Source organism: Mustela erminea, chromosome 10 (genome assembly GCF_009829155.1).
Source record: "Mustela erminea isolate mMusErm1 chromosome 10, mMusErm1.Pri, whole genome shotgun sequence".
Classification (NCBI taxonomy): Eukaryota; Metazoa; Chordata; class Mammalia; order Carnivora; family Mustelidae; genus Mustela; species Mustela erminea.
In genome coordinates this window covers 1,209,687-1,237,242 of record NC_045623.1, presented here as the reverse complement: position 1 = coordinate 1,237,242, position 27,556 = coordinate 1,209,687, and the positions used below count along the sequence as shown (strand labels likewise).

General features: G+C 43.4%; 1 long non-coding RNA gene across 1 annotated transcript; it reads right to left on the bottom strand.

Moving 5' to 3' along the window:
• Window position 1: 1 nt before the first annotated feature.
• On the bottom strand, window positions 2-27,300 carry LOC116600657. The gene is made up of 2 exons (XR_004289745.1): window positions 25,776-27,300; window positions 2-644 (listed from the first exon to the last, which is right to left on the bottom strand). It is a non-coding gene; the product is annotated as an uncharacterized LOC116600657 (long non-coding RNA).
• Window positions 27,301-27,556: the final 256 nt, after the last annotated feature.

Below are 27,556 nucleotides of genomic sequence, written 5' to 3'. Positions count from 1 at the left end.
ATAAGAGCAAAGCCTATTTATTCAGAGCTTGTTACATCAAGGGAGTCAGTCAGCCATGGTCACTTGTTCTCAAAGAGACTGAAGGTCAGGCAGAGGGGTGGGAAAGCTTTATTTATAGCAGGAAAAAGGGAAGGATTCCGATGTGCCTTCTCTGCAGGCTGTCTGCCTGGGTAAGCTGTAAAGGCAGGTACCTAGAAGCCAGGCATCCTGTGTGACTGGTTGGGGGTGCATATTTGGCCATTTACTGTCTTCCACATTGTTTGGCTCTAAGTTGCAATGTGGACAAAACTTGGGGAAGTTGACCGTTCTGGCCATTTTGAGCCAATTGTTACAGAAAGTTCACGTTTCGCTTTCTGAATTGTAACTAGAGATAGTCTTCTTACAGATGTGACCTATGGATAGCCTGGGTGTTTTCTTGTTGATGAGGAGTTGGTTTGCTGGGCAGGTTTCTGCAGGTCATGGGTTGGAATTTTGTTTTTCCATCTGCTCTGGCCACTGCCTGTGTGTTCAGTCTTAGTCCACGGTGCAGATCAGTCTCTCGTTGTCTCCTCTTTCCCTCCCTTCAAGATGGGAACATCTTGGGGTGGGAGAATCATCACCATTCTGATTTCCTTCATTCAGCAGCTTTCTGGCAAAGGCCTTGGCTGTGGGAGGAATCTTGGTGAGAGGTGCAGGCTGAGCAGGACTGGCCAGACATCTCTCATGGGATTGGTTCTGCAGGGGGATTCTCAGTTGGGAAGGCTTTGTGGTCAGTGTGGTGCTTCAGGAGTGGGATTGCTATAGATGGGAACTGGGGAGAGACGGGGTGGGGGAGACTCTTGGAAGGGAATACGATGAGGCAGGGGCAGATGGAGGGGCCTAGGGTAGTCACTTTCTCTCTGCCGCTGGGAGGCAGACATGGCATATGCGTGAAGGTGCTGTGTGAATTGTGAAGTTTCGGCGTGAGGGAAGGCGGTGGGAATCGCCTGGAAAGGGCCTCTCTCAAAACAAGGAGACTGAATGTACCTAGGCAGCAATAATCGTAATACCAGCAGAAGGGTTCCTGGCTGGCTCAGTCATAGAGCATATGACCCTTAATCTCAGGGTTGTGAATTCAAGCTCCACGTTAGAGCCTGGTTAAAAAATTAAAAAAAAAAAATACTACCATTTACTGAGTTGAAGCCGCTGCTCTGAGCCTGCCAAGAACCCCTATCACAATCCGGTGAGGTAGTTACTATTATCATCTACATACTGCAGGTGAGATCCCTGAGGCACAGACAGGCCAGTTAAGGAACTTGCCCTAAGTGCCAGAAGGGAGAGAATGCTTAGATGTGTGCTTTGCACAAGATCAGCAACAATCATGCGCCTTCAAATGCTGCTTCCTTTTGTTTGTTTTTTTAAGATTTTATGTATTTATTCAGAGACAGAAAAAGAGGCAGAGGGAGAAGCAGGCTCCCCAATGAGCAGGGACCCCGACGTGGGGCTTCATCCCAGGTCCCCGGGATCATGACCTGAGCCGAAGGCAGACGCTTTACCATCTAAGCCACCCAGGCACCCTCAAATGCTGCTTTCTGATTCAAGGTCTTTGTCCACGACGTGCATTCCAATGCATCACTCACAATTAGCTATAATAAAAATCGGACCTCACTAAGTGTGAGGAAGCATCCTAACATTTGCAAGTATTAACTCATTTAATGTTAGTATATCAGCCTCTGAGGTAAGGAATGTGATTATCATTTCCATTTTATGGAGGAGAAAACTGAGGAGCTATGTGGCACGGCCTATGCCTCCGTCCCTGGGGTCTGCACATCTACCACCGTGCCACCACCTCCTGTCAACAAGCAGGACCATGACTCCTCTGCCATCAAGCCCTGACCCCCACAGTGCTCCACGGCTAGGAGTTAACCCAAAGTCAGTGCTTCTCGCCTTTCTGGACACTCTCCCCAGAAAAACATGCATGTGCACACACACCAACACCCCTTAGGAAATTCAGATACCCCCTCAAATCTTTCCATGGCAAGTGGGTGATGGGGGAAGGCTCTGGGGGTGAATGCTCCAGCCAGGGGGTATTCTGCAGTTTGGAACATAAAAGGTCAACAAAAAGTCAAAAAGACTTTGAATTCTAAGAGATTTACTTTATTGAGAAAATGGAAATGAAATTCTACAGCTACTTCTATTTACTTCACTAGAAAACAGCCTGTTCGGGGCACCTGGGTGGTTCAGTCCGTTAAGCATCTGCCTTCAGCTCAGGTCGTGATCCTGGAGTCCTGGGATTGAGCCCCAGGTCAGGCTCTCTGCTTGGTGGGCAATCTGCTTCTTCCTCCCCCTCTGCTCCTCCACCCTCTCCCTACTTGTGCACACACGCTCTCTCTGTCATACTAATACATAAAATCTTTTAAAAAAATTAAAATTAAAAAAAGAAAGAAAACAGCCTGTCCTGAGAGTCCCCATCTTTGGATAAACTTAATTACCCAACATGTCTCACACATCTAGCCAGCTGGACACTGCTGGAGAAAATCTCTTAATTCTGCCGATTTATGCCAATGCACATTTATGGGGTCTAATCCCAGCTGGGTCTTTAACACAGCTTGGCAGCTCTTATTTGTACCAGATAAACACTCACACCCATGCTCACAATGGCCACTCCAACCCGTCTATAATGACTCTTTGATCTTTAAGAGTTTTCATGTGTTAGAAGCACAAATGCACAAATTTTAATTCACATCCACCAGGACTTTTATCCAGTTCCTCCCTCTACTTGGCCTCTTGACCCTTTATTTTGTTTGTTTATTTGGATAATTACTGATTTAGAGGCTAACATGCCTGGCACTGGGCTGGGCTCTCGGCCCCTACCATGGTCTCTCTTCCCATGCAGTTTACAGCCCAGAGAGAAGGACTGTCATTCCACATATAATTACAAATATGATGAGGGACACTAAAAGGAAAGTAGAGAGACTGTCAAATGTGTTGATGTGGAGGTTTCAGGAAGGCCTCCCTGAGGAAGTGGCATTTCAAGCTGAGTCCCAAAGGATGACAAGTCAGTTTGGAATGCTTTGGGTTGCACACAACAGAAAATCCTACCAACAGTGAAACCATAAAGATGTTTATTATTTCCTTAAGAAGCCTGGAAGCAGAGTTTCAGGGCTTTTAGTTGGCTCAACAATATCAAGGGCCATGAGTGGATATCCCTTCTTGTTTTTTCTTTCAGCCATAAGAGGGTTGCCATAGATTCAAGTGTGACTTCCTTACATAACATCATCTCAAAGCCCAAAAAGAGGAGAAAGGGCTCTGGTTCCCATGCAGCTCTCTTTCAAATGGGCACAAAAATTCATCCACAAATTCCCAGGAGTTTTCCTCTTGTGTTATTTTCTCCCAAAAATGGGTCATAGGCCCACCTCAGGCACAGAGAGAAGGGGTTTCCCTGACTGACTCAGACCAATCAGGATTGATCCCATAGCACAGTGAGGACCCCACCCTTCCTGAAGTTATTCCTGCCTGTTGGATCCCTCAAATCAAAGGGTCTACCAATTCTGGATTTGGACACCTAGCTATTATGTAAATAATAAATATGTCTGAATGCCAATAAAAATAAATTTTTAAAAGTCATCTTAAGAGAATGAGAGAAGTAACAAGATCTGAGGAATTGCTGAATTGAGATGCTGAGATACTGGAGAGGATGGGAAAGCGGAGAAGTGAAGCCTCCTCCAGAGGCTAGGGTGGAAATTTCAAAGTCAGGTGGCTCCAACTGCTAGTGCCCTCAGGAGATGGCAAAAGAATAAGTTCTATTTAGAGGAAGACAATATTATCTTGAACGTCAGGGTGTTTCTATAAATAATTTTCTAAAACAATGTCTAGTACACAAAGATAACCCAAGGATTTCAGCACAAGTAAGAACAGTAGGTACAGTAGGTAATAGAAATAGGCTCACAGGGTCTCCAGATACTGAGATGACTATCACAGATTACAAAACAATTATGCTTATTATGTGCAAGGAATAAAAGCCAAGGATGGAAAATTTGGTTGGGAAATAGAAATTTTTAAAAATGATATTGTAAGGGGGCGCTTGGGTGGCTCAGTGGGTTAAAGCCTCTGCCTTCGGCTCAGGTCATGATCCCAGGTCGTGGGATCGAGCCCCGCATCGGGTTCTCCGCTCAGCCGGAGGCCTGCTTCCTCCTCTCTCTCTGCCTGCCTCTCTGCCTATTTGTGATCTCTGTCTGTCAAATAAACAAATAAAATCTTAAAAAAAAAAATGATATTGTAGGGGCATCTGGGTGGCTCAGTGGGTTAGGCCTCTGTCTTCGGCTCAGGTCATGGTCCCGGGGTCCTGGGATCAAACCCCGCATTGGGCTGTCTGCTCAGCAGGGAGCCTGCTTCTCCCCTCTCTCTCTGCCTGCTTGTGACCTCTGTCTGTCAAGTGGATAAACGGAATCTTAAAAAAAAAAAAAAAAAAAAGATATTGTAAATATTAAACAGGAAAAAAATGTAAATTCTGGAACTTAAAACCCAGTACCCCAAATTAAGAACTGAGAGTTTTACCAGCAGGTTAGAGATAGCAGAAAGGAAAATTAATGAACTGGAATATATAGGTTAGAAGAAAATACCCAGAATGATGCATAATGGAGTAAAAAGAAAGAAAATGGAGAGGAGTGGGTAAGAAACGTGGATGTCATAATGAAAAGTTCTAAGAAGCATCCGAAAGGAAAGGAAGGAATGGACATAGGCAATATTTGAAGAAAAAAAATGGGTCAAAAATTTCCAGAATTGAAGAAACACATTAAATCGTACATTTAAGAATCTAACGACTCCTAAACAGGAAAAATAAAAAAGAAACTCACTGCCTTATACATTAGTGAAATTGCAGAAAACCGAAGAGAAGGAGAAAATAGTAAAAGCAGTCAGAATAAAACAGACAAATCACCTTTAAAAGCCACAAGATTTAGAGGACCCACACTTCCCTATTTCAGAACTTACTATGGAGCTACAGTAATCAAGCCGGTGTGGTGTTGGCATAAGGGTAGACACACAGGTCAGTGGAACAGAATTCAGAGCCCAGGAAAAAATCCTTACATTTAATGGCCAATTGATTTTCAATACCAGTGTCAAAAATTCAATAGGGAAAAAACAGTTTTTACAGCAATCAGTTCTGGGACAACTGTATATCCATTTACAAATAAATAAAAGTGGACCCCCGCCTCATGTAATATACAAATATTAACTCAAAATGGAACAAAGATCTAAGTGTAATAGCTAAAAATATAAAAATCTTAGATGAAAACAAACACAGAAGTAAACCTTTGTGACCTCAGGTTAGGCAATGGTTTTCTAAACTTTTTTTTTAAAGATTTTATTTATTTATTTGACAGACAGGAATCACAAGTAGTCAGAGAGGCAGGCACAGAGAGGGGGAGGCAGGCTGCCCACCAAGCAGAGAACCCGATTCCGGGCTTGATCCCAGGACCCTGGAATCACGCGGAAGGCAGAGGCTTTAACCCACTGAGCCACTCAGGCGCCCCAGGCAATGGTTTTCTAGATAGGACATCAAAAGCATAAACAATTAAAGTAAAAATAGAGGGGGGGTGTGGCGCCTTTAATAAATAAATAAATAAACAAACAAATAAAATCTTTAATAAATAAAATAAAATTTATTTTTAATAAAAAAACAAAAATAAAATCTTTAATAAATAAATAAAATCTTTAAAAAAAGAAAGAAAAGTAAAATTAGAGGGGCGCCTGGGTGGCTCAGTGGGTTAAAGCCTCTGCCTTCGGCTCAGGTCATGATCTCAGGGTCCTCCGCATCAGGCTCTCTGCTCAACGGGGAGCCTGTTTCCTCCCCCTCTATCTGCCTGCCTCTCTGCCTACTTGTGATCTCTGTCAAATAAATAGCCTACTTGTGATCTCTGTCAAATAAATAAATAAAATCTTTTTTAAAAAAAAGTACAAATAGATTGATTAGACTGTATGAAAATTTAAAGCTTTTGTGCTTCAAAGGATACCATCAAAAAAGTGAAAAGAAAGGGCACCTGGATGGCTCAGTCAGTAGGGCATGCAACCCTTGATCTCAGGGTCATAAGTTCGAGCCCCATGTTGAGGGTAGAGTTTATTATTTATGATAATCGACCATATACTAAGCCATAAAGCTAGTTTCAACAAGTCTAAAGAATTAAAATCATTTAGCACTATTTAGCCACAACACAATTATGCTAGAAATATAAAACAAAAGGACAGCTAGAAAACCCCAGAAAATTATTTGGCAATAAAACAATATATTTCTAAATAATTCATAAATCAAAAAAAATTTAAATAATTCATGAATTAAAGAAGAAATTATAATAAAATTACAAAGTCTGAAATAAATAATTTAAAAACATTACATATCAAAAGTTGTGGGATACAAGCTATTCTCTTGATGGAAATTTATAGCCTTATATAGTTAGATCAGTAAAGAAGAAAATATAAAAACTAATGAACTAAATATGCATCAAAAAGTAGAAAAGAACAGCAAATTAAACTTGTAGAAATGGGGAAATAACAAAGATAATTGAAAGCATACATACACACAATAGAATAAAAATAAAACAAGTTGGTACTTTGAGAAGACTAATAAAACTGATAAACCTTTGGTGAAATGAAATAGAAAAGAGAGAGAGAGAGACAGACAGAAGGCTGGAATGAACCCTGTCAGGAATGAGAAATAAGGCATTACTATAGTCCCTGCAGATCCTTGGAAGAAACCAAGAGAATATTATGAACTTTAAGCTAAAGCATTGGAAAATTTTTATGGAATGGACAAATTCCCAAGGGGAAAAAGATAGTTTATAAAATACCCAAGAAGAAACAGGAATTCTGAATAGACCAATAACTCAAAAGAGCTGAAACCCTAGTTTAAAAATTTTGGTTAAGCATCTGCCTTCGGCTCAGGTCTTGACTCTGGGGTCCTGGGATGGAGTTCCCTATCAGGCTTCCTGCGCAGTGGGGAGTCTCCTTCTCCCTCTGCACGCCCCCCCATTCATGCTTTCTTCTCTTGCTAACTCTCTCTCAAAATAATAAATAAGTAAATCTTAAATAAAGAAAGGTGGAAAAATATTTCCCTACAAACAGGTTCCAGGCCCACATGGCTTCATCAGCAACTTCTATCAAATATTTATGGAAGATATAAGTCAATATTGTACAAACTCTTTCAGAGAAAAGAAGTAATTAATTTTGAGCCTAGTACAATGTCACACACACACATACACAAACACACACATTTTAAAAATAGATGTATTGGGGCGCCTGGGTGGCTCAGTGGGTTAAAGCCTCTGCCTTCCGCTCAGGTCGTGATCCCAGGGTCCTGGGATCGAGCCCCACATCGGGCTCTGTGCTCTGCAGGGAGCCTGCTTCCACCAATCTCTCTCTGCCTGCCTCTCTACTTACTTGTGATCTCTGTCTGTCAAATAAGTAAATAAAATCTTTGGGGCGCCTGGGTGGCTCAGTGGGTTAGGCCGCTGCCTTCGGCTCGGGTCATGATCCCAGGGTCCTGGGATCGAGTCCCGCATCGGGTTCTCTGCTCGGCGGGGAGCCTGCTTCCTCCTCTCTCTCTGCCTGCCTCTCTGCCTGCTTGTGATTTCTCTCTCTGTCAAATAAATAAATAAAATCTTTAAAAAAAATAAAATCTTAAAAAAAAATAAAAATACATGTGTTTTTAAAGTTTTCAAAGAAAGAGAAGATGGAGGACTTAGGAGAACTCTAAGCTCACCTTGTCCCACAGATACAACTAGATAACACATCAGTGTAAATAACCTAAAACTTTCTATATCTTACTATGTTTTGACGTCCTAGAAAAACCCTTTCCCGGCTTGGGAGAGACAATTCTTAAGAGATGGCAAAGGGCCCAGCTGGGAGCATCATCCAGGGCCGTCTCTCCTCTGTCCGGCCCCTGCAACCCAGGAGGCAATACTCCTCTGCCTTAATCATCCCAGGGCCAGGTGCCAGGCAACTAGGGACCAACCCTGGAGCCCAAAGCTGGCCAAAATTACTCAACTAGCCAGTCCTACACCCTTCCCTGACTTTTCCCCAGAAACCCCTGTAAAGGCCTAAATATTCCCACATCCCACTGTTTTCTGCCTCCTGACCACCCTGGTGTCTTTCCAATGTGGCCCTGTAAAATTTATTTTTTTCTTTTAAGATTTTAATTACATATTTGTCAGAGAGAGATACAGTGAGAGAGGGAACACAAGCAGGGGGAGTGGGTGAGGAAGAAGCAGGCTCCCTGCTGGGCAGGGAGCCCAATGTGGGGCTCCATCCCAGGACCCTGGGATCATGACCGGAGCCAAAGGCAGACACTCAACTACTAAGCCACCCACGCATCCCCCAATTTTTTTTTTAATTAGCAAAAGGTGGATTTGTGTCTCCTGTCTCTAGGACCTGTGCATTCTAGGGGGCTCCCCCCGCTCTCTTCTGTCTCCTCTGTGGCTGCATCTGACCGACCACCTCATATAAACCATAAACATAAAATATGTACTTTTTATTTATTTATTTATTTATTTATTTATTTTTAAAAAGATTTTATTTATTTATTTGACAGAAATCACAAGGAGGCAGAGAGGCAGGCAGAGAGAGAGGAGGAAGCAGGCTCTCCACTGAGCAGAGAGCCCAATATGGGGCTCGATCCCAGGACCCTGGGATCATGACCTGAGCCAAAGGCAGAGGCTTTAACCCACTGAGCCACCTAGGTGCCCCAAATATGTACTTTTTAAAAATATTTTCTTTATCTATTTGAGAGAGAGAGGGCATGAGAGAGGGGAGGATCAGAGGGAGAAGCCGACTCCCCGCTGAACAGGGAGCCCAATGCAGGGCTCAATCCCAGGACTCCACGATAATGACCCTAGCTGAAGGCAGATGCTTAATTGACTGAGCCACCCAGGTGCCCCAAAATATGTAATCTTGATACCAAAACCTGATACGCTATGGAAGAAGAAAAATTACAGATAAATCTCATTCATGAAAAATGACACAAAAATTCTCAAGGAAATATTAGGAAGCTGAATTCAGCAATATGTAAAAAAGAATGCCACAGGGGCACTGAGTGGTTCAGTGGGTTAAGGCCTCTGCCTTCAGCTCAGGTCATGATCCCAGGGTCCTGGGATCGAGCCCCATATTGGGCTCTCTGCTCAGTGGAGAGCCTGCTTCCTCCTCTCTCTCTGCCTGCCTCTCTGCCTCCTTGTGATTTCTGTCAAATAAATAAATAAATCTTTAAAAAAAAAAAAAGAATGCCACATCATGTTCAAGTTGTGTTTATTACAATTTTAGTAATGTAAGCTAAGTTTAATTTTTAAAATATCAATGAATGAATTCACCACGTTAACAAACCAAACAAGAAAAATCACAGGTCATCTCCATAGCTGCAGGAAAAATATTTAATTAAAAAAAATTGACATATATTAATGATACAAAACTCTTAGCGAGGGTGCCTGGCTGTCTCAGTTGTTAAAGCATGTGACTCTTTATCGCAGGGTCGCGAGTTCAAGCCCTATGTTGGGGTACAGATTACTTTAAAAAAATAAACAAAACAAAACTAAACTCTTAGTGAACTAGGACTGAAAGGGGACTTTCCTAATAGGACAAAGGATACTACAAAGCACCAGTAGCAAACATCATGTTAATGGTGAAATGTTGAAAGCTTTTCCTTTGAGGTCAGTGATTTATTATGGTATAGCAAGTTACCTCAACACTTCGTGGACTAAAACAACAAATGTATATATTATCTCATGGATTCTGTGCTTTAGGAATTTGGAAGTGACTTAACTGAGTGGCTCTGGCTCAGGGTCTCTCATAAGTTGCAGTCAAGAAGTGAGCTGGGGCTAGAGCCATTTGAAGACTTGACTTGGGTCAGAGGACCCCTTTGAGGCCACTCACATGACTGCTAGCAGGAGGCCACAGTTCTTTACTTGTTGGCTGGAGTCCTCAGTTTCTCACCATAGACCTCTTCTCACAAGATGGGAAGTGGCTTCCCCTAGAACTAGTTTCCATGAGAGAGAGGCAAATGTCCCCATGTCTTTTATGTCCTAGTCACACAAGCGACATACTTTTACCACGCTCAATTGGTCACACAAACAATATGAGGGGGGACTACATGAGGGTGTGAAGACCAGTAGAAGGTATTGACATTGAGGGCCATCTGGAAGGCTGGCTACCACATAAGATCAGTATGCCCTCTATCTCCACTTCCCATCAACATTACTTAGAGGTCTATTCAGAGTAGAAAAAAAGAAAGAAAGGAAAGAAAAAGAAGTAAAAGGCAAAATGATTGGGGTACTGGTTGGCTCAGTCAGTACTGCATGCAACTTTTGATCTCAGGGTCATGAGTTTAAGCCCCATATTGGGCATGGACCCTACGTTAAAAAAAAAAAAATGCAGGGGCAAAAGGATTAGAATGAAGGCGTAAAAATATTGATATTTACAGAGAATGACTATGTGTGCAGAAAATCCCAAAGACTCCACATCTTTCCCTCTCATAGCCAACCCCAGGGTGCCAAAGTAACAGCTTTCACCTTGCTCGTCACAAGCCAATTCCACTGACAGCACGTTCCACTAAGGGGGAGATAAAGATCCTCAGGGGATGGGCAAGGTTTCTCTGTAAAAAATGGAAGCTATGTAAGAAAGACAAGAAAGGATAAGTCTTCAGATTTTTTTTTTTTTTTTAAGATTTTACTTATGTATTTGACAGAGAGAAAGAGAGAGACAGCACAAGCAAGGCTGTCGGTTTAAGTGTCTGTTTTCAGCTCAGGTCATGATCCCAGGGTCCTGGGATGGAGCCCCACATCAGGATCCCTGCTCAGTGAGGAGCCTGCCTCTCTCACTCCCTTTGCCGCCGCTTGTGCACTCTCTCTCAAATAAGTAAATAAAATCTTACCCCCAAAAGAACAGTTATGTGCAAGGCCTTATGTGGATATGTTTTCATTTCTCTTGGGTAGATACCAAAGAGTAGAATTTCTGGGTCATATGGTAAATATGTTTAGCCTTTTGAGAAGCTGTCAGTTTTCCAAAGTGACTATCATTTTTTATTCCTGCCAGCAATGTTTGAGGCTTCCCATTTCCTCACACCTTGCCAACATTTGCTATTGTCTGATTTTTTAGATTATAGCCATTTTGGTGGGTGTGACAAGGTTTGCACATAGTTTGGATTTCCATGTCTCTATCATTAATGATACTGAGCATGTCATCATATGCTTATCAGCAATTTTTATACCTTTTAGGTGAAATGTCCATTCAAATTTTTGCCCATTTTCTAATTGGATTGTTTGTTTTATTACTGAGGTGTGAGAGTTCTGATATTCTCTTCTGGATATACACCCATGTTATTTTTCATCAGAATTGTCACTTTTTTGGGGGGGGGAGAGAAAGAGAAAAAGTAGCATAGGGGCTGAGGTAGAGAGAATTTTTTTTTTAAGATTTTATTTATTTATTTTATAGAGATCACAAGTAGGCAGAGAGGCAGGCGGGGGGCGGGGGAGCAGGCTCCCTGCTGAGCAGAGAGCCCGATGTGGGGCTCCATCCCAGGACCTTGAGATCATGACCTGAGCCGAAGGCAGAGGCTTAATCCACTGAGCCACCTAGGTGCCCCGAGAATCCTTTATTTTTAAAAAAATATTTTTATTTATTTATTTGACAGACAGAGATCACAAGTAGGCAGAGAGGCAGGCAGAGAGAGAGAGAGAGAGGAGGAAGCAGGCTCCCTATTGAGCAGAGAGCCCGATGTGGGGCTCAATCCCAGAACCCTGGGATCATGACCTGAGCTGAAGGCAGAGGCTTTAACTCACTGAGCCACCAAGGCGCTCCATTTTTTTCTTTAAATATTTTATTTATTGGGTGCCTGGGTGGCTCAGCTGGTTAAGCAACTGCCTTCAGCTCAGGTCATGACCCTAGAGTCCTGGGATCGAGTCCCACATCAGGCTCCATGCTTGGCAGGAAGTCTGCTTCTCCCTCTGACTATCTCCCCTCTCATGCTCTCTTTGTCTCACTCTCTCTCTCTCAAGTAAATAAATAAAATCTTTAAAAAAAAATATCTTATTTATTTGACAGAGAGAGACCTAGCAAGAGCAGGAACACAAGCAGGGGGAATGGGAGGAGAAGCAGGCTTCCTGCAGAGCAGGGAGCCTGATGCAGGGCTTGATCCCAGGACCCTGGGATCATGAGCTGAACCGAAGACAGTTGCTTAACAACTGAGCCACCCAGGTGCCCCCAAAGAGAGAATCTTAAGCAGAGCAGCGCAGCATGCAGAGCAATGTGGGGCTTGATATCATGATCCTGAGATCATGATCTGAGCCAGAATCAAGAGGTGGATGTATAACTCCTGGGTATTTACTCTAAAGATACAAATGTAGTGATCTGAAGGGGCATGTGCACCCCAATGTTTATAGCAGCAATGTCCATATTAGCCAAACTATGGAAAGAGCCTAGATGTCCATCAACAGATGAATGGATAAAGAAGATGTAACACACACACACACACACACACACACACACACACACACACACAATGGAATATTATGCAGCCATCAAAAAGTGAAATCTTGCCATTTGCAATGACATGGATGGAACTAGAGGTTATTATGCTGAGCGAAATAAGTCAATTGGAGAAAGACAATTATCATATGATCTCCATGATATGAGAAATTTGAGAAACAAGACAAAGGATCATAAGGGAAGGGAGGGGAAAATGAAACAAGACGAGACCAGAGATGGAGACAAACCATAAGAGACTCAATCTCAGGAAACAAACTGAGGTTTGCTGGAGTGGAGGAGGTTGGAAGGAATGGGGTGGCTGGGTGATAGACACTGGGGAGGGTATGTGTTGTGGTGAGCACTGTGAATTATGTAAGACTGATGAATCACAGACCTGTATCCCTGAAACAAATAACACATTATATGTTTAAAAAAAAAAAAAAAAGAGGGGCGCCTGGGTGGCTCAGTGGTTAAATCCTCTGCCTTCGGCCCAGGTCATGATCTCAGGGTCCTGGGATCAAGCCCCACATCGGGCTCTCTGCTCAGCGGGGAACCTGCTTCCTCCTCTCTCTCTGCCTGCCTCTCTGCCTATCAAATAAATAAATGTGATCTCTGCCTGTCAAATAAATAAATAAAATCTTTAAAAAAAAAAAAAAGCTGGATACTTAACTGACTGAGCCACCCAGGTGCCCCTTTAGCCACTGAATTTATAGGAATTTGTTACAGCACCTATAACAAATGAATACAGATAGCATTAGTCTAAATTTTTTAAAAATTTTATTTATTTAACAGAGACAGACAAAGAGAGTGTGAGAGAGAGCGAGCACAAGTAGGGGGAGTAGCAGGGGGAGAAGGAGAACCAGGCTCTCCACTGAGCAGGGAGCCCGATGCGGGGCTCAATCCCAGGACCCTGGGACCATGACCTGAGCCGAAGGCAGATGCCCAACCAACTAAGCCACCCAGGTGCCCCTTAGTCTAAATTTTTTTAAAAAAATTTTAAACTTATTTTAGAGGGACAGCACCATGGGGAGGGGTAAGGGAAGAGGGAGAGAGTCATAAGCAGACTACACACTGAGTGTGGTGTCTGGGTCTTTATGTGGAGTGTGGGTCTTTATCTTATAACCCAGAGATCACAATTTGAGCTAAAACCAAGAGTCTGACCCTTAACCAACTGTGTCACCCAGGTACCCCTCTAAATTTTTATTTAAATTTAATATTATACACACCATCTACTCAATAAAAATTTCCAGGCTTTCACAGCACCTTACCAAAGGTATTAGGAGAAACTAAACTACCACTGTCAAAGATGTGAAGGATAGCAAATCATTCTGCAAAGGAGACCCAAGACCAGAGTGTAGTTGTGTTTAAGAGACAAATTCTAGGGGCAAACAGCAGGACTGGTTCCTTCTGGAGGCTCTAGGGAAGAATCTTTTGCTTGTTTCTTTCAGTTTTTGGTTGCTGTTCACATCACTCCAAACTCAGCTTCGATAGTCAAATGCCTTTTCCCCTTTTGATGCCATATCTCACCCTGCCTCATTTTTTTTTTTTAATGTTTTAAAAGATTTTATTTATTTATTTGATTGAAAGTGAGGGAGCACAAGAAGGGGGAGCAGCGGGCAGGGGGAGAGGAAAAAGCAGACTCCCTGCTAGTGCTGGATCCCAGGACACTGATATTATGACCTGAGCTGAAGGTAGATGCTTAACTGAGCCACCCAGATGCCCCATCCTGTCTCCTTCTTATGAGGACCTTTGTGATTTACATTCAGGGACTATTCAGATAATCCAAAATAATCTCCCCATCTAAAAGTCCATACTTTTTGGGGTGCCTGGGTGTCTCAGTGGGTTAAGCCGCTGCCTTCGGCTCAGGTCATGATCTCAGAGTCCTGGGATTGAGTCCCGCATCGGGCTCTCTGCTCAGCAGAGAGCCTGCTTCCCTCTCTCTCTCTCTCTGGCTGCCTCTCCGTCTACTTGTGATTTCTCTCTGTCAAATTAATAAATAAAATCTTTAAAATAAAAATTAAAAAAAAATAAAAGTCCATACTTTTTTTTTTTTTCAAAGATTTTATTTGTTTATTTGACAGACAGAGATCACAAGTAGACAGAGAGGCAGGCAGAGAGAAAGAGAGGGAAGCAGGCTCCCCACTGAGCAGAGAGCCCAATGAGGGACTCGATCCCAGGACCCCGAGATTATGACCCGAGCCAAAGGCAGTGGCTTAACCCACTGAGCCACCCAGGCGCCCCTAAAAGTCCATACTTTTAATCGCATTCTGCAAAGTCCCTTTTGCCATGTAAAGGTAACACTCACAGATTCCAGAAATTAGGACCTGGACATCTTTGGGGGCCATCCATCAGCTTACCACACTCTCTAGTACAAATATAGTACAATGTGAGTCACAAATACAAGTCACATTTATAATTCCAAATACTTTAGTAGTCATATTTTAAAAAGTCAAACATGGGGGGGGTGCCTGGATGACTCAGTGGGTTAGGCCTCTGCCCTTGGCTCAGGTCATGACCTCAGGGTCCTGGGATAGAGCCCCACATTGGGCTCTCTGCTCAGCTTGGTGCCTGCTTCCCCCTCCCTCTCTGCCTACTTGTGATCTCTCTCTCTGTCAGATAAATAAAATCTTAAAAAAAAAGTCAAACATTGGGACGCCTAGGTGGCTCAGTTGGTTAAATGGCTGCCTTCAGCTCGGGTCATGATCCCAGCATCCTGGGATCGAGTCCCGCATCGGGCTCTTTGCTCAGCAAAGAGCCTGCTTCTCTCTCTGTCTCTTCCTGCCACTCTGTCCTCATGTGCTTGCGCTCTCTCTCTAAGAAATAAATAAATAAAATCTTAAAAAAAAAAAAAGTCAAACATGGAATACTATCAAGCCATCAAAAACATTCATATTTTTGCAATGACATGGATGGAACTACAGGGTAATTATGCCAAGCAAAATAAGTCAACCAAAGAAATACAATTATATGATCTCATTCATATGTGGAATTCAAGAAACAAAAGGGGATCATAGGAGAAGGGAAGGAAAAATAAAACAAGAAAAAATCAGAGAAGGAGTGAAGCCATAAGAGACTCCTAATCATAGGAAACAAACTGAGGGCTGTTGGAGAGGAGGGGGGCTGAGGGATGGAGTAACTGGGTGATAGACATTAAGGAGAGCACATGATATAATTAGCACTGAGTGTTATATAAGATTGATGAATCACTGAACTCTACCTCTGAAGCCAATAACACATTATATGTTAATTAACTGAATTTAAATTTTTAAAAATAGAAAAATATTTAAAAAGTCAAACCCAAAGAATACAAAAACACTAATTCAAAAAGATATATGCACTCCTATGTTTACTCAGCATTATTTATAATAACCAAATTATGGAAGTAGCCCAAATGTCCATCAATGATGAATGAGGGCTGCCTGGGTGGCTCAGTCAGTTAAGCGTCTGCCTTCAGCTCAGGTCATGATCCCAGAGTCCTGGGATCAAGCCCTCCATCAGGCTCCCTGCTCAGTGGGAAGCCTGCTTCTCCTTTTCTCTCTCCCTCTGCCTCTCCCTCTGCTTGTGCTTGCAGGCACTCTCTCTCTCTCTAATAAACAAAATCTTAAAAAAAAGAACATTCTATAAAAAATAGATGAATGAATGTAGACGTATATGCACAGGCATGCACACACACACACACACACACACACCCGGGAGTATTACTCAGCCATAAAAAAAGAATGAAATCTTGCCATATGCAACATGGATGGGTCTACAGAGTATAAAGCTAAGTGAAATAAATCAGAATCAGACAAATACCACACAATTTCATTCATGTGGAATTTAGGAAACAAAACAAATGATCAAAGAAAAAAAAGATAAATGAAAACTATACTGTTTCTTTAAATTTTTTTATTATGGGAGGGGTGCAGAAGGAGAGAGAGTATCTTAAGCAGGCTCCACACTCAGCACAGAGCCCGACAAAGGGCTCATCTCATAACCCTGAGATCATGACCTGAGCCAAAATCAAGAGCCAGACACCTAACTGACTAAGCCACCCAGGCATCCCCCAAAAAACCAACTGCTAACTATGGAGGATAAACTGATGGTTACCAAAGGGGACGTGCGTGGGAATGGATAAAATAGTATACTTATCATGATGAGCACGGAGTCATATCGAGAATTGTTGAATCACTATATTGTACACCTGAAACTAATTTAACACTTAAGTTAACTATCCTGGAATTAAAAAAAAAATCAAATGGGAAAGATGAGAATAATTTCAATAATCTACTTCATTTAACACAATATACCCCAAATATCATTTCAACATGTAATCAATGCAAAAATTATTAACAAGATATCTGAGATACATTGCGTTCTTTTTTTTCATGCAGAGTCCTTGCAATCTGGTGTTCCTTACACTTAGAGGACTACGGCAGTTGAAACCAGCCACATCTCAAGTACTCAATACCCACAGTGACTGGTGGCTACTTTATTGGACAGCACGGCCAGCTACTAAACTGGAAAGACACGGAATAAACATTCAGAGAAAGATTACGACAATGTGGGCTTTCTGTTTTTCATACTTACATAAAATACTCTGTACAGACTATTCTTAACGTTTGATACTGATCATTAGACAAGAGCCAAGACACTCTTTTTTTTTTTTTTTCCCCAAGACACTCTTGAAAAAGAACTATGGGGGAGGACTGCCTTATAGATACCAAAATTTGTTATAAAGCTACAGACTGGGAGGGCCTGGGTGGCTCAGTTGGTTAAGTGTCTGGCTTCGGTTCAGTTCATGATCTCAGTGTTCTGATGTTGAGTCCTGAATGGGACTCTGCACTCGGTGGGAAGTCTGCTTCTCCCTCTCCCTCTGCCCCTTCCCCTGCTTATGCTCTCTCTCTCAAATGAAGTCTTTTTTTTTTTTTTTTTTTTAGATTTTGTTTATTTATTAGAGAGAGAGAGACTGTGAGCATAAGCAGGGGGAGCAGCAAAGGGAGAGGGAGAACCAGGCTCTCCGCTGAGGAGAGAGCCGGATGTGGGGCTTGATCCTAGGACCCTGGGATCATGACCTGAGATGAAGGTAGATGCTCAACCCACTGAGCCACCCAGGCAGCCCTAAATAAAAAAAAAAGACTTAAAAAAAAGAAAAGCTATAGACTGTGGGAAAACCTGGGGTGGCTCAGTCAGTTAAGCATCCGACCCTTGATCTCAGCTCAGACCCTTGATCTCAGAGCGGATTTTGATCTAAGAGTGGTGAGTTCAAGTTCTGAACTGGGCTCCACGCTGGGCATAGAGCCTACTTAAGGACTGAGCCACCCAGGTGCCCCGGAGCCTACTTAAAACAAGAAAGAAAAAATGGAAGAAGCACTAAACATAATGACAATTACATTCAATTTAAAAACATTTCATCACCAAAGACACTGTTAAGAGAGTGAAGAAGCAAAATATTTCCAATATATTACCTGTCAAAGAGTTTGTATCTGGAAGAACTACAAATATATATGGAAAAGTCTAACAGAAAAAAATATGCAAGAGACTTGAGAAGACATCTCACAGAGGATATCCAAATGGCCAATCAACACATAAAAAGTGTTTAACCTCATTTATAGATATGGAAATGCAAATTAAACCCAATACAAACAAACTTACCAGAATAGCTAAACACACAACCTTAAGAGTTGGTAAGAATGTGTAAAAGGAACTCTCAAACCCTGCGGATAGGAATAAAAATTAGTACAACCACTTTGGCATTATCTAGTTAGGCTGAGGAGACTGACTCAGTCATCCAACTCCTAGCTCCCCTGTACACCCAAGAGAAATGCACACATTTTTTAAAATTTTAGCATATTTGAAATAGCCTAAAATTGTAAACAAGCCAAATATCCATCAACAGTAATACAGATAATTGTGGCATATTTCTAAAAGGAATTCTATGAAAATTAATGAACTATGGTATATGGAAAAATGTGAATGCATGCTTAAAAAGCCAGACATACAAAAAATATGATCTAATTCCATTCTTTTTTAAGGTTTTTTTTTTTTTTTTTTTTTTTTTAATTGACAAAGAGAGATGCACAAGCAGGCAGAGAGCCAGGCAGAGAAGAGAGGGGGAAGCAGGCTCCCTGCTAAGCAGAGAGCCCAACATGGGGCTTGTTCCCAGGACCCTGAGATCATGACCTGAGCAGAAGGCAGAGGCTTAACCCACTGAGCAACCCAGGTGTTTTTTTTTTTTCTTTTAAGATTTTATTTATTTGTCAGAGAGAGAGCACAAGTAGGCAGAGTGGCAGGAAGAGGGAGGCGAAGAAGCAGGCTCCCCACTGAGCAGGCAGCCGGATGCGGAGCTGGATCCCAGGAGCCTGGGATCATGACCTGAGCTAAAGCATGACCTGAGCTGAAGGCAGTCACTTAATCGACTGAGCCACCCAGGTACCCCTCTAATTCCACTCTTATGAAGTCCCCAAATGGGTAAAATTAAGTGACTGTGCATTCTTCATAATAGCAAAAAGGTGGAAACATTCCAAATATCTATCAACAGATGAATGGATAAAGAAAATGTGGCATATCCATACAACAGAATATTATTCAGCCATAAAAAGAAATGAAGCTCTGCTACATGCTATAACATGGATGAACCTTGAAAACATTATGTTAAAAGAAATAAGCAAGACACAGAAGTACTTCCAATTTTTTTTAAAGATTTTATTTATTTATTTGACACAGAGAGAGATCACAAGTAGGCAGAGAGGCAGGCAGAGAGAGAGAGGGAAGCAGGCTCCCCACTGAGCAGAGAGCCCGATGCAGGACTCGATCCCAGGACCCTGAGATCATAACCTGAACCAAAGGCAGAGGCTTAACCCACTAAGTCACCAGGCACCCCAGAAATAATTCCATTATTGAAGTACTTGCATGAGGTTACTAAAATAAGCAAAGTCATAGAGACAGAAAGAGGATGAGAAGTTACTAAGGGCAGGGAGGAGGTGGCCAATAAAGCTTAAAAAAAAAAAAAAAACTAAACTAAATGATTGCTACGTCTGTGGTGAGCACAACACAAGGTATAAACTTGTCAAATCACTGTGCCATACACCTGAAACTATGCAACAGTGTGTGTCAACTCTATTAAAAAATAATTTTTTCAAAATGCCAAATGTTTGTTAAAAAAAACCCATGGGGCGCCTGGGTGGCTCAGTGGGTTAAAGCCTCTGCCTTCGGCTCAGGTCATGATCCCAGCATCCTGGGATCGAGTCCCACATCGGGCTCCTTGCTCGGCGGGGAGCCTGCTTCTCCCTCTGCCTCTGCCTGCCATTCTGTCTGCCTGTGCTCGATCTCTCCCCTCTCTCTCTCTGATAAATAAATAAAATCTTTAAAAAAAAAAATGATAATAATAATTTTTTCAAAATGCCAAATGTTTGTTAAAAAAAACCCATGGGGCGCCTGGGTGGCCCAGTGGGTTAAAGCCTCTGCCTTCGGCTCAGGTCATGATCCCAGGGTCCTGGAATCGAGCCCCACATCAGGCTCTCTGCTCAGCAGGGAGCCTGCTTCCTCCTCTCTCTCTGCCTGCCTCTCTGACTACTTGTGATCTCTGTCTGTCAAATAAATAAATAAAATCTTTAAAAAAAAACAAAAAAAACCCAAACCAAAAAAACCCAAAATGGTGCCTGGGTGGCTCAGTCTGTTAAGAGTCTGCCTTCAGCTCATCCTGGGATCGAGCCCTGTGTAGTGCTCCCAGCTCAGTGGGGAGTCTGCTTCTCCCTCTCCCTCTGCCTGCCACTCCCCCTGCCTGTACTCTCTCTCTGTGAAATAAATAAATAAAATCTTAAAAAAAAAAAAAAAACGAAACCCAACCAACAACCAAAAAACCCTAAATGACTGTTTTTAGGATTCATATTTAGGTGGCAAAAATATAATGAAAAAGCAAGGGGTGCCTGGGTGGCTCGGTGGATTAAGTCTCTGCCTTTGGCTCAGGTCTCGATCTCGGAGTCCTGGAATTGAGCCCCACATCGGGCTCTCTGCTCAGCAGGGAGCCTGCTTCCCCCTCTCTCTCTGCCTGACTCTCTGCCTACTTGTGATTGATCTCTCTCTCTCTGTGTCAGGTAGATAAATAAAATCTTAGGAAGGAAGGAAGGAAGGAAGGAGAAAGCAAGTAAATGATTACAATAAATATGATGACAGGAGAGTTGTTCCTTTACAGGGGTGAGGAGCTTGAACAGAAAACAGCATTCTGGAGGGCTTTTGGATGCTGGCAGTGTCCATGTGCTTAACCTAGGTGGTTGTTGCAAGGAGTTTCACTTTATAATCACCCACTGAACTACACATTTATTTTCAGTACAATTTTTAAATGTGTTATTTTACACAAGGCTTTTTTTTTTTAATTAAAAATTCAACAAGAACAAGGTATTAGGGGATTGGAAGATGGCTTGTTTAGTAGGCAAGAGATGTCTTGCCACAGAGGTACAGAGCTTACCCATTTTACAGAGAGGGGAACAGAGCTCCATTCAGAAGACAGCATGTCAAAGCCCCCCAAGTACAAAAGAACATGGAGAATCTGAGGAACGGAAAGGTAAGCAGCCGAGTTCTGAAGAGGCCTTCAGAATAAGAGGGAAGAGGTATATGTGATTAAGTCTAAGGACTGCAGAGGCCAGATGGTGGAAGGTTGGGCAGCCAAATGGTGGTGTGTCAGACACTGTTGTAAGGGAACAGTGGGATATCACTGAGGTATATATATATGTATTTAGAGAATGAGAGAAACGGGGAAGGGGTAGAGGGAGAGGGAGAGAATCTGAAGCAGGCTCCATGCCCAGTGTGTAGCCCTATGCAGATCTTGATCCCAGGACTCTGAGATCAGGACCTGAGCTGATACGGAGAGTGAACACTTAACCGACTTAAGCCACTCAGAAGCCCTATCGCAGAGATATTTTAAAGCAGTGAAGCGACCTGATCGCACCAGTTAGCAGGTCATTCTGCCTGGACTGTGGAGAATGGACTGGACAGCACCAGGAGACCATTTAGGAAGCCACTTCAATAATTGTGAGGGTTGGGGCAACTGGGTGGCTTAGTGGGTTAAGCCTCTGCCTTTGGCTCAGGTCATGATCTCAGGGTCCTGAGATTGAGTCCCACATCAGGGCTCTCTGCTCAGTAGGACCCTGCTTCCCCCTCTGCCTGCCTCTCTGCCTACTTGTGATCTCTCTCTGTCCAATAAATAAATAAAATCTTTAAGAAAAAATAATCATGACAGTTGGTGGAAGCTTGGACGAGGGTGAAGACACTGGAGAGGTGAGGAATACAATGTCCTTGGGCCTTGTGTTCATTTCACAACTTTGTTCAACTATATGTAGCACTATCTCCCCATTTTTTTTATGAAGTTAAAAATATCGGGGCACCTGGGTGGCTCAGTGGGTTAAAGCCTCTGCCTTCAGCTCAGGTCATGATCCCAAGGTCCTGGGATCGAGCCCCGCATCAGGCTCTCTGCTCGGCAGGGAGCCTGTTTCACCTCTCTCTCTGCCTGCCTCTCTGCCTACTTGTGATCTCTGTCAAATAAATAAACAAAATCTTAAAAAAATTTATCTTAATGGTATACTGTATATCCTACGACATACTGTACCCTACCATATAAACTTGTATATACATTTTGGGTACAGAGTTATGAACACAAGACTACGGCCACTGTATTTTCTGAGTGGTTTAATGGATTTTCAAAGGTTATGTTGACTATGTAACTTCTGCCTTAAGTACTGTCTTCAGAACCTAACCTTGGTATAAGGGACAACTCCACTGTTGATGGATTTAAGAGGTATTTAGGAGATTTGGTGACTGACTGGAATAGAAGGAAGGAGGAAACTGAAGAATGATATTCCCAGATCTCTTGCCTAAATAACTGGGGCCCACTGGGACAGGAACAGCTGGAGGGTAGAGATGATCACTTATTTTTTTCAATATTTTATGAAAAATTTCAAAAATGCAGAGAAGTTGTCAGATTGTATAGTGAATATGCATATACCTACTGCCTAGGTTCTACAACTCACTTACTGTTCTATCTTCTTTCTCAAATCTTCCCACATACCCAGAGGAGTTCTAAGCTGAAATATGTTGTACCTAAGATATTTCCAAGTGTCATATCTAGTAAGCTAGTGGTCTACAGGACAGAAGTACATTTAAAGAGCAGGCTGGGGGCGCCTGGGTGGCTCAGTGGGTTGAGCCGCTGCCTTCAGCTCAGGTCATGATCTCAGGGTCCTGGGATCGAGTCCCGTGTCGGGCTCTCTGCTCGGCAGGGAGCCTGCTTCCTTCTCTCTCTCTCTGCCTGCCTCTCAGTGTACTTGTAATTTCTCTCTGTCAAATAAATAAATAAATAAATAAAATCTTTAAAAAAAAAAAAAAAGAGCAGGCTGCACATGCGGCCTCCTCTTCTTCACGTCCCATTCATACTCAATTACCTAGAATTGGGCTTTAAAAAAAAAGTTTATTTTTTGGGCGCCTGGGTGGCTCAGTGGGTTAAGCCGCTGCCTTCGGCTCAGGTCATGATCTCAGGGTCCTGGGATCGAGTCCCACACCGGCTCTCAGCTCAGCAGGGGGCCTGCTTCCCTTCCTCTCTCTGCCTGCTTCTCTGCCTACTTGTAATCTCTGTCTGTCAAATAAATAAATAAAATCTTTAAAAAAAAAAAAAGTTTATTTTTAAATAATCTCTACACCTATCGTAGGGCTTGAACTCACAACCCTGAGATCAAGAGTCACATGCTCTTCCAACTGAGCCAGCCAGGTGCCCCTAGAATGTGGCTCTTTTTTTTTTTTTTTTAAGATTTTATTTGTTTATTTATTTGAGAGAGAGAGAGTAAGCTCAAGTCGGGGAGAAGGGGAGAGGGACAGAGGGCAGAGGGACAAGCCAACTCCCCGCTGAGCAGGAAGCCTAACACTGGGGCTTGATCCCAGGACCTAAAATCATGGCCCGAGTCAGTCAGATGCCCAACTGCCTGAGCCACCTAGGTACCCCTAGAATGTGTTTTGTTTTGTTTTTAAGATTTTATTTATTTATTTGACAGAGAGGGAGAAAGCACCAGCAGGGGGAGGGGCAAAGGGAGAAGCAGGCTCTCTCTGCTGAGCAGAGAGCCCAATATGAGGCTTGATCCTAGGACCCTGATACCATGACCTGAACTGAAGGCAGACGCTTAACCGACTGAACTTCCCAGGCACCCGTAGAATGTGGTTTTAACATCTTCCTTCTGAAGGTGCTTTAAAAAAAATTTTTTTTAAAGATTTTATTTATTTATTTGACAGACAGAGATCACAAGCAGGCAGAGAGGCAGGCAGGGGGTGGGGGAGAAGTCAGTCCCTGCTGAGCAGAGAGCCCAATGCAGGGCTTGATCCCAGGACCTGAGCTGAAGGCAGAGGCTCAACTCACTGGGCCACCCAGGAGCCCCCTGAAGGTGTTTTCACTAAGACACTGATTACTTTAGACTCCAAAACTGAACTCGTTATCATCCTCCTGTAAAACCTGTTCCTCCTTCTGTACATTCTACCTTACAGGTACCCAATCCTCAAGTTTGGGAGTCATTTTAAGATATCTCCGGCATCAAGCAGGGTCTGTCAGTCCCATCTCTTAAATATCTTTGTTTTTCTTTTTTAAGATTTTATTTATTGGGCGCCTGGGTGGCTCAGTGGGTTAAGCCGCTGCCTTCGGCTCAGGTCATGATCTCAGGGTCCTGGGATCGAGTCCCGCATCGGGCTCTCTGCTCAGCAGGGAGCCTGCTTCCTCCTCTCTCTCTCTGCCTGCCTCTCTGCCTACTTGTGATCTCTCTCTGTCAAATAAATAAATAAAATCTTTAAAAAAAAAAAAGATTTTATTTATTTATTTGACAGAGAGAAAGACAGAGAGAGAGAACAAGCAGGTGGAGTAGCAGGCAGAAGGAAAGGGAGAAGCAAGCTCCCTGCTGAGCAAGAAGCTGGATGCCGGATTCCATCCCAGGACCCTGGGATCATAACCTAAGCCAAAGGCAGTCACTTAACCAACTGAGCTACCCTGGTGCCCCTCTTAAATATCTTTAAAAGATATCCTCTCTGGGGACACCTGGGTGGCTCAGTTGGTTGGACGACTGCCTTCGGCTCAGGTCATGATCCTGGAGTCCCGGGATGGAGTCCCGCATCGGACTCCCAGCTCCATGGGGAGTCTGCTTCTCTCTCTGACCTTCTCCTCGTTCATGCTCTCTCTCACTGTCTCTCTCTCAAGTAAATAAATAAAATCTTTAAAAAAAAAAAAAGATATCCTCTCTGTCTTCATCCCCTGTACCATTAAAGTTCTGGATCTCAAAATTTTATTGCTATCGAAGAACTACAATTTCAACCTCTGAACTGGTCCCCATCTCTATTCCTTCTCTGGCGTATCTAGTCATGTCTACCTGTCTATCCAACTAATTTACTTTTTTTTTTTAAGTCTGTTCACTGGGGCACCTGCGTGGCTCATTTAATTAACCAGCCAACTCTCCATCTCAGCTCAAATCTTGATCTCAGAGTTGTGAGTTCAACCCTCGCACTGGGCTCTAAGCTGGGTGTGGAGCCTATTTAAAATAAAATTTAAAAGTCTGTCAAATCACTTTTCATTTACAATCTTTTTTTCAAATTTAAATTCAATTAGCCGACTTATAATACATCATTAATTTCATTAACAATCTTTTACAGGTGCTTATACCCAGGTTGCGTGACTTCCATAGAACTTCAAGATCTGCCAGAAAGCATTACTAAGCCTAAATTTACCACCTCACGCCTAGTTACCCACCCACACCATTTTTACTACTTATTAGCACTTCAAATATACCAACCACACTTTTTCAAACTTACTGCCTCCTCCACAAAGACTTCCCTGGAAGCTAGGCTAGGTGGCTCCCACAGAATCCCAAGAATATATCTATCATTAGACATACAAGTCTCCACAGATATAAAAATCTTTGGGGTCGGTGCTTTAGTCATCTTTATGGCCAGAATACTTAGACTCATTACCTAAGAATACTCTGCCTAACACAAAACACTGTTTATTTTAGGGGAGCTATGCATATATCTAGTATTTTGTACACTCTCCCTTTTCTTTCTTGCAAAATCCTACTCAAGCTTCGATTCCTTCCTGAAGCTTCCCGGGTCCCTCCAAGTACTTAGGGGGCTCTGGCTCCTTTATCCCCCGCGCCCGAGCTTAATAAATTATATCTTAATATTTTTATCTGTACAACTAACTGCCGTAAATGTTAACACTCTATTTCTGGTACGTAACAGCACTCTTCAATACACGGCCAACTACCCTGATTCCTAGAGAGAATGACTTCTTTTAACTCTCACCTCACGATGCTTACCACGTATTTAGCACCTGAGCGGCTTTCATTATCGCGGCTCACTATCGCTGTCCCGCGCCCCTCCTGGTCCACTCCACAGACCTTAATCTTCTAGCGGCTCGGAGGGCGGTCCTACCTTTCTGACTGCCCCACCAGCACTTGGAAGCGCTGCGCGTTGCAAATGCAGCCGTAAAGCATCTCCGGGAAGCTCCTGAAGGGACAGAGCCCTGTAGAGATGTCCCTGCAGCGTATCCGCCCGCCCTTCCTTGAGTCACGGCTCCGCCTTCTCAAGTCCAGCCCCGGGCTCAGTGGCAGGAACACGTGAGCGGTGAGGGGAAGAGTGGGCCTGGCCTCTCCCTGCCTCGTCCCCGGGTCTCAGCGGCCGCCGGAGGATCGCGAGACCGCCGCCCGACGCCCGCGCAGGCGCAATAATGTTCTCCAAGCATGTGACCCTCAGCGAGAGGCCGCAGTGGCCCGCACAGGGGCGGCACCCACGCGGCTCTCCTGCGCTTTTTGAACCCGGTGCTGATAGACAAAGGAGCGGCTGAGACGCAGCGTGGTTAGAAACAGCCATCCCGCGGAGGATGCATAAGTAAATAATAGACCTGGGAGAGGGAAGTACCAGGTGTCTTTTGGGAGCTGCCGGATTTCAGCTTGTTTCTAGATGGGTCAGGACGGCAGTCCGTGCCTCATCCTCCTCCGCCGTAGCTGGGGCCAGGGAGTCCCCCTTTTTGGAGACTTGTCCTGGCGACAGAATCACAGAGGACTTGTCCTCACGAGTCTTCATTTCTTTTCTTTCGGTTCCGGTTTCTTGGGCAGCCTCTAAGGGCTGAAGGGTCTTGGCACCCTGTGGTCCAACCCCCTCCCCTCAGGCATGGGCGCGATACTCTCCAAACTGGACTTCCAGGTTCCTGCTTGTCTGTCTACAGACAGGCAGGTTGGAAAACGCAAATCTGAACACCACCTCTGCTTGAGGCTGCCAGTGTCTTCGTGGGCAGAGGCACCAGAATCCACTTTATTAAGCCCTTGCGGATGAGGCATTCGTAGGGACCTCCTGCTTACCATTCTATCTACATCTCCGAAGGAGACCACCACAGCCTTAGGCCCCTCTCAGCCTTTGTGTTTCTCTGCCAGAACCATCCTGCCTGGGTTCTACCTACCCGTTGCGCCTTCTGTTTCTCCTGGAGGACCTCTTACCTCAAACCCACAGAGACTTTCCCATTGTACTCATATTGCCCTCAATCCTACTCCCATTTCCGACCGCCTTTTCTGGTACCCGGAGAATACTGGCAATCTGGCAGCCCCATGCAATGCAACACCACTTATCACACCTGCTATGTTCCTGGGATATGAGCAGCTTGACAGAAGGGGTGCATGCTTTCTGGATGTGTATCCCCTGGTCTAGCATATAGCACACTGTAAGTGTTCAGTAAATGGATAGTGATGAATCAAGGTGTGGACTCCAAGGATCAAAAGTGAAAATTTTAAAATGTCAGGGTAGGGAGTGCCTGGGTGGCTCAGTTAAGTGTGGGACTCTTTTTTTCAGCTAAGGTCATAATCTTAGGGTTTTGAGCTACAGCCCACATCAGGCTCTGTCCTCAGAGCAGAGCCTGCTTAAGATCCTTTCTCTCCCACCCCTCCCCCCAAAAAAGTAAAATTAAACTAAATTAAAATTAAAATATTAGGCTGGGCTGTGGTATTTTGGGGGCTCACCAAAGACATGAAACTATATATATATATATAAATATATATATATATATTTATATATATATATAATTTTTTGCCTTTAAATGATAGCTCGC